We start from the raw sequence: 8721 nt of genomic DNA on the forward strand, positions 1-8721 counted from the left end.
TACTAGAGTAGAAGTATTTAAGTCCTATTTATAATAATTTATTATTTCATTTTTTCGTTTTTGCCATTTTTATAATCAAAATAAAATTTTGCTATAAACTTCATTTTTGGCTATTCATCTAGTTGCCCCTATTTATTCTGTTAGCCCAAAATCAACTCCTCAATGACAAAACTAATTTGATTTGATTTTGAATTGAATTAGTTTATGCTCGTTTTAATTATCACATAGGTTTAATGCTAAGATTTAAAAAACAAGTCTAAAAAAGGATTTTTTTAAAAATAAAAGTTTAGTTTAAGTTTTTTTTGCCATTTTAAAAAGGGAAATTTTCATAAATATAACATACTACTAAAATATTTACGGCACGTGTAACAAAGTTCATAAAGTTAGCAATTTTCTAAATATTTTAGGTTTCCCTTCCGTTTTTCTTCTTCTCTCCGCTGCAATTTTTTTCTATCGCCTTTCTTCCTTTACTTTTCTTTTTTCCGCTGCAATTTCTTTCCATCATCTTTCTTCTTTTTATCTTCTTTTTTTACGTTGTTTAAATTTAAGTAACCAAATCTGATTTCTTCCTATCGTCTTTCTTCTTTTTCTTTTTTTTTCGTTGCATTCATCGTCTTTCTTCTTTTCCTCCTTTTTTTTACGTCGTTTAGATTAGAGTAACTAAATCTAAAAGATCGTGTGTAAAGAATCTTAAAAAAAATCGTTTAGATTGAAGTAGCCAAATCTAAACGATCATGTAAAAAAATAAATGATCGTGTACCAAAAGAATTTTGAAAAAACAAACGATCGTGTAAACAAATCTAAATGATTGTGTACCAAAATAATCTTAAAAAAATTCGTTAGCCAAACCTAAATGATCGTGTACCAAATTTTGAAAAAAAAGAATCGTTTAGATTTGGGGTAGCCAAATCTAAACAATTGTGTAACCAAATTTAAACGACCGTGTAACCAAATCAAAATGATCGTATAACTCAATTAAAAGATCATGTAACCAATTTAAACGATAGAATTGAAAAAATAAATCGTTTAGATTTGGCTATCCAGATCTAAACGACCAAATTTAAACGATTGTTTACCAAACAATAGCCAAATTTAAACGATCCTGTACGAAATATATTACGCGTGTTGTTGACGGGCCATTTTTGGTATTTTTTATTGTGGATCTGTGGGTTTTTTTTCATTTTTAGAATTGTTCTATACGGTGTAAATATTTTTTCACTTTATTATATTTTTTAAAAGACCCATTTTAAAAAGTAGCAAAATATTGAAACTATTTACAAAATATAGGAAAATTCATCAAACTTTCTATAGGTCACTTAAGTTTTTTTTTTTCGCTATATTTCATAAATAGTTTCTTTTTTTTTCTATTCATAACCATTTTCTCCCAAAACAAAACATAAAAATTAAGAATATAAAGTTAAAAATAAGGTTTTTTTCAAAAATAGAACAAAGCGCGAAAATATTTATACCGTAAAGAATAATTTTGAAAAAAGAAAAAACCCACAAACCCACAATGTGAAATAACAAAAATACCTTGAGATTAATCGATCACACAAGCATGAAGAAACAATTTTATACTCGGTGTAAATGTTCTTATACCCTTATACCAAGTCTAAAGATTTTGTAACCTAAACGATCTTGTACCCTTGTATCTAGTCTAAATGATCTTGTACCAAATCTAAACAATATTATACCAAGTCTAAACAATCTTGTACCCTTGTACTTAGTCTAAACAATCTTGTACCCAATCTAAACGATCCTGTGAGGTTCTGATCTGGAGAAAAGAAGTTTTATCGAAGAGAATCCTTGCGGGAAAGTTATTTCAGATAAAGTGTAAGTATAGGACATCCCGCGAGAAAGGATGTGAAAAAAGAAAAGGCGATGCGAAGAGAAATGCTTAAGTTTAAGGTCTATCGGGTGAAGTTAAGCGACCCGATAAGAATAGCTAGTAAGGAAGAAGCTTACTGGATGCCACGAGTTAGGCGTTTAAAATGTAACACTCTAAAATTTTGAGGTCAATTTCTTAACACTATTATCCTAATTTTTTTTTAGATTTTATTTTTGTCGGGTGTTATATTTTTTGGGTTGGTAAGAAAAAGGAAAAGAAAATGAAAAGGGAGGATATAAGTTTTATAATAAGACAATATAATATAATATAATATAAATTATATTATTATTATTATTATTATTATTATATTGTTAATATTTCATTTTTTAAAAAAAAACTAAATTCATCATCGTCTTCTTCATTCCCAACCGACGCCCCCCCCAACTCTCATCTTTAATCTCTTCTCTTCTTTTCTTCGTCCGCCGTCACAGCCATCGAGTCCCTGTCTTCTCCCCGTGTGTCATTCGACGAAGCCCATCCGCCACAGCCGCGCATCCCTTCGTTCGCCGGCTAGATCTATCTTTGTTTGCAAAGTCTGGCAGTCGCGCATAGTGGAGCATTTTGCGTCGTATTTCCAGTCTTCCTTTATCTGTCAACCGCTGCCATCTGAGTCCCTCTTCATCCTTCGTCCGCCGCGTCCTCGCAAGACCCAGCCACCACTTCTGTCTTTATCTAACCCGACCCCAGCCATCTCCTTTTCCTAGCCGAGCCACACTTGTTTCTCCCTTGCTCAATGTTGTCTGAATCACTTAGTGTTCTGCCGCTTTTGCTTCATTGTAAGTTTCGAGGTAAGGACAAAATTGTGAGTTTTATAGTTGTTTCCTTAGCCGTTTTAAGAGTAATGGTCGGATTAAAATGTTGGATTAATTGGTCGAGTTAACTTTTGATCCTTGAAGGTGCTTTAAAGAGGTGACACTTGAATTCTTGGATTATATAGCAGGTTTGGTTGGAGTTCGATTCTCTATTTTGCTTGAGTAAGTTGTAAAAAATTGGTTTTGGATGTGTTGGTTGAGTGACTTTGCTTGTTATAGTGTTTGAACCCTTATATCTACATTTAGGTAGATTCATTGGACTTTGACTTAAGCAAGGATAATTTGTTGTTATCTCAAGGTAAGGGAATTCCTACTACTGGACTCCATTTGAAATGTAGAATGCAATGACTGATATGAACGATAGATTATATTGTCGTACTTGACTGAATGATATGCATTTCTATGGAGAGTATTAATAGTATACGTCTTGACTGATTTCATACGTTTTAGTTGTTATGCATAGTTCGTAAATTGTGATCGGGATGTCATGTGTAGTCTAAGCATACCGAAGGGTTGTGCTATTGATGGAGTTTGAATGTTTGGGCTCTTTTGTGAAAATTGCTTTGACTGATAGGTCGTGCTGTTGACTGAATATAGATGATAGGAATTTGACATAGATGGTGGGGATTGACCTATTATGTTTAACTTGGCTGTATTGACGGGTCGTGCTGTTAGTTGAAAATAGATGATGATCAGACTATCAGGTGTACTTACATATTAATGGTTTGTACTCTGGAATGGAATTTCATTTCTAACTGTGGTGTGTAGCTTAGTTGCATTTATTGGCTAAGGGCACTGTGACTATACTCAGATTGCTTGACTGATTACGCACAAAGATTGTACCATTAGTTGAGATGTTTCATATATGATTGTTATGGACTGTTTAGACTGGACTTAGGGGTAACTGTTAGCTTTATCTATGAGGTAGCGTACCTTGCAGGCTTGGTGTCCTTCAGGATCACTAGACTGTTGTGTATCCTTTGGGATCGCTAGATTGATATGTGTATCCAACGGGATCACTAGGCTGATATGTGTATCCGACGGGATCACTAGACTGATATGTGCATCCCACGGGATCACTAGACTGTTATGTTGCAGGGTACCCCTTAATAGAAAGCTAACCGTTATTTCCCCCTAACGGGACCAATAGGGGGTTCCTTACTGGGTATATTTTATACTCACCATTTTTATATTTAACTTTTTCAGGTAAAGGTAACATGCGAGGCAAGTTGGTGAGGGGCAAGAAGGATTCGTGAATGTCATAGGGGGATGTCTAATTTAATGCTTCCGCTAGACGTTTTTTTTTTTTTTTTTTTTTTGTTATCTTAAATTATTTTGAGGATGGAAATGAGTCAAATTTTAGGATATTTAATTGTTTTGTTTGATAGTTTCCTAGGCGGTTATGTGAACCTTTGAAGTTTGTTTTAAACAGGGTTCGAAAACAGTTTTTCTATAGTCTTAGATGTTATTTGAATTTAAACATGATTTATAAAACTACTTTTCGTTTTGGTGATGTGTCTTGGCAACTTAGTCTAAAAAGTTGGGTCGTTACAGTTTAAGCATAGTAAAGTAGGGAGAAATACCTACACCCAAGGGAAAGAGGCAAGAAAGTAGATGTCTTGTTGAGATGACTTGACAACTCGTTGAGGAAAGTAAATGTCTGTCACTTCTTGAGAAGAGAATAAAGAGAGTCGGGCGATTAAAAAGTTTAGCTTTCCAAAGAGATAAGATGGACATCTCATGGGAATGTCTAATCGTCGCTGGCATTTAGCCTACAAGGCTTGGGTTGGTAGCATGGCGTGGTGAATTAGTAAGGTGACACATGTAAAGCATGGAAGTGACCCTTGGATACGGACGACCACTATAAATAAGGCCAAAGACCAAAGGTAAAAGGGATTTTTGTTCGAAAATGTTAGATTTTTTAATAAAGATAATAAGGAAAAGTTCTAAGTGTTGAATGGTCGGTTGAAAGAACTGCTAGGTGAGAAGAGAAATCCAAAAGCAGAGTAGAAAGAAGTTGAGGTTAAGTATTTTCGTGAGTGATAAAACAGATTTCAAATGCGATTTCTAAATTATTATTTGTGGTTAAATATTTTTTGTGCTTGAATACTAGTTTATGAATAAATGTTTGTGAATGATTTTTCATAATGTAAAAAGAGTATTTCTATATAAATGAATGGTTGTCGTAACGAGAACGTTTATATTTATGATCTTGGTATTGGAAAGAAATGCTTTTATGAATGTGGTGTTGCATGTATTCTTTCATAATACTGCATGACTTTATTACTCTTGTGATAATCTACGATAGGAGTAAGCTATAAGCTAATACTCCCTTGTTGTTATCGTGTGGATTATGCATTGTGGTGTGGTATGATATATTGCAAGACGCTGGTAGAAATCTCAAGTAACTCGTGTGATGCTGGTAAATTGTGAATTTTCGGTCTCGGTGAGGTTGTGATGAGACATTAGTTGAATGTGAATCCCAGATCTGAGAAAGATTGAATGTGACGAGGCACTGGTGGAAATCCGAAGTAACTCGCGAGATGCTAATTGAGTGTGACTCCTAGGTCCACGCGAGGGGAGAATCTTAGGTTTTAGTGATGAGCATGATTGCGAGATGATCTATATGGTGCTTGTTGTACTGATAGTTGAATTGTTTGTGGCTTGATGTGAAGAGATTTATATATTGCGGTTTAACCTTATTATTGTTGATTTGTTGTGTTTTCCCCCAAAAAGGTTTTCTCAAACTCGTCACTTATTAAGTCCATTTGACTAACTTTTTAAGTTTTCTCCTCCTCAGGTCATCAGATGTTGAAGCCAAGCAAAGGATGGATCCCAAACTTTGTAGCCTAGTTAAGGAGGTAAGTCAGAGTTACTCTATAGTCTTATGCAGCATGATAACTGTGTCATCTTATCTCGCGTCTAAGAAGCCAGTTGGTAAGCGCATTGCTCCTTGGCGCAAATGTCTCAATTTAGAAGGAAGGTGAGTGTAACACTTAGGTTGGTGTAGCCAAACCCGAGAAGGGCAGAGAGCCAAAGAGCTGACATAGAAAAAGGAAGCCCTAAACGTTTTTTGCAAAGTTAGGAGGTTAGGCGATCGAGGTAAAGAATGAAGTGACGTCTTTACACCTCTAGGTACCTTGCCACAAGGAACAATGTTTATCGGTGAAGAAGGAAAATGAGTCTTATACTCCTAAATACCTTAGTGTGAAGAGAAAAGCACCTTGGTGGAAAGAAGAAGGACGATTTGAATATGAGACTTGGTTTTATTTTTATGCAAAGCAAAGTTAAGCATTGCATTTGTATTTTATGAACATTGTAAAAGTGTTAGATTAATAAAGAGAGAAAGTTTGATTTATTATTCTGCTGAGTTTATCTTTGTGCTTATCGTCTACAAGTTGTTGAGTTTAAGTAATAAAGGTTAGGCGACAAAGCTAAGTTGAAGAGTTGTTTTTCATTGCACGAGTTTTGAAAGTCTCTGAGACTCAAGGAAGGAGCTTCGCAAAGAGACAAGTGAATGAGTTGCTTCGTTTACTAGGCGTTCATGCGTCATCTTACAGAAAGGTACGCGAGGGATCTCTAGCGGCCTATCTGGTCGCATGGAGTGACATTTAGGGTGGGGTGTGACAGATTTTGTACCAAATCTAAACGATCTTGCACCCTTGCACCTAGTTTAGACGATCTTGAATCCTTGTACCCAGCCTAAACAACCCTTATATCTAGTCTAAACGATCTTGTACCAAAGCTAAACAATCTATTAGTGATAATTTGCTTTCGGATAGACAATTAATCATTTACATATATGTACATGATCGTTTATATCCTATACAAATATTGTTTAGATCTTGTAGCAAGAAAAAAAAAAGAAAATGAGAGATGAAGAAGAAGTAAGAAATTTTGGAAAAGGAAATGAAGAAATTCCAAACAATAAGTGGAAATATGAAGAGGAGAAATAATAATATGATGAAATTAATAATATGAGGAAGAGAAAAATAAATCACAAAGAAGAAGAAGAAGAAAAATAATTGAAAATTAGTCTCGCAATAATCAAAATCTAATAATGGCTAATATGAAATTTATGAAAATGTGATTGGCTTCACGAGCTTTTCGTAAATGGTTATATGAATCTTTAGGGGCCGTTTTGAGGAAGGAAAAGATTATGGGGGGAAAAGATTATGTGTGGAAAAGATTATGATAATACTTGGGTTATGAAAAAAGTTGGATTATGATAAGATGTGTTTGTAGGAAGAATTATAGGAGAATGATTATGAAAGTTATTTATTATTATTATTATGTTTTTAAATTCGTATTCTAAATTCAATACACAAATATTTATATATTTAATTTACCAAATTGTCATGTTTTCATAAAACAAGTTCTATTAGTTTTCTTAAATACGATGTCCATTTTCAACGTTTTTTACGCAAGCATTTCGTGCCAATAAATTATTAATTTTTTAAAAATTCGTATTCTAACTCTAATACACAAACTATATATATTTAATTTACCAAATCGCCCTAGTTTTCGTAAAACAATTTCCAGTAATTTTTTCAAAGACGATGTCCATTTTCAATCTTTTTTAACGTTGGGTTGTTATGTGGGAATAAATTATACTTTTGTTTTTTAATTGATATTCTAAATGCAATACACAAATTGCTTATATTTAATAATTGATTTAAACCAATGACTGACAACATAATTTCATTCAAACGAAACGATATACGAAGAACAAAATATTTTATAGGAAGAGAGTTAGCAAAAATTATTAATTTTTTTAAATTCATATTCGAACTCTAATACACAAATTTCGTATATTTAATTTATTAAATAGTCATATTTTTCATAAAACAATTTGCAATAATTTTTTAAAATACGATGTCCATTTTCAACCTTTTTTACGTAATTGTTACGTGCAAGTAAATTATTAATTTTACTTTAAAATTCATATAATAAATCCAATACACAAATTTCGTATATTTAATTTATCAAATCGTCCTTGCTTTCGAGGAGCAAAAAAATAAAAATAAAAATAAATAATCAAACGATGTAATCACAATAAATTACCTAATATAAGAGTAAAGAAAAGAAATGAAACTTTTAAATTCATGTAATTGTACCACATTCCTAACTTAAAAATAAGATATGTTTTTTAAATAAGAAGATTAAAATTAACAAATCTCATGAGTATAGAAATTATAAATGAGAAAAAAATAGATTAAATAATATTTAAACTTCAATGAGTTAATTGTAAATAAGGAAGGGTTGAACAATCGAGAGATTGAGGAAGAGTTAGGATAACCCTTCCCCAAATGTGGATTATGTTATATAATTCTTCTATTCCTCCAAACACAATCTAAAATGTAAATTTACCTTAAAAATATATTCAAGACTATTACAAAAATCACTTAGCATGTGTCATCGTTATCAAAAGAAAATGGATAATGTAGATTCTTCTTTTTCCAAAAATATAATTTCTAAAACATTTTATCATATTTAACATTCACGTAAAGTTTTGGGAAACTTACATAAATGTAACAAAACTCTAAACTATTTACGGTCCGTGTAATAAAACCCATCAAGTTAGCCATTTTTTAAATATTCTAGGTTTGCTCTTCCATATTTCTTTTCTTCCTCGTGATTCGTCTTATTCATGTTATTTTGTCTTCCCCGTCTTCCCCTACGATTTCGTCTTTCTTCTTTTCTCTTTTTCTTTTCTGCGATTTCTTTCCATCATCTTTCTTATTTTTCAATTCTTTATTTATATCGTTTAATCTTTCCATCGTTTTTTTCTTTTCCTCTTCATTTTTTTCACTTCGATTTTTTTCCATCATCTTTCTACTTTTCCTCTTCTTTTCGCTGCGATTTCTTTCCATCGTCTTTCTTCTTTTCTTTTTTTTACGCGTTTACATTTGGGTAATTAAATCTAAACGACTATGCATAAGACTGTGTACAACAAAATAACAAAATCTAAAAGATCGTGTATAAAGAATCTTGAAAAAAATCATTTAGATTGGAATAGCC

The sequence above is a fragment of the Cucumis melo genome, chromosome 1 (assembly GCF_025177605.1).
Source record: "Cucumis melo cultivar AY chromosome 1, USDA_Cmelo_AY_1.0, whole genome shotgun sequence".
Classification (NCBI taxonomy): domain Eukaryota; kingdom Viridiplantae; phylum Streptophyta; class Magnoliopsida; order Cucurbitales; family Cucurbitaceae; genus Cucumis; species Cucumis melo.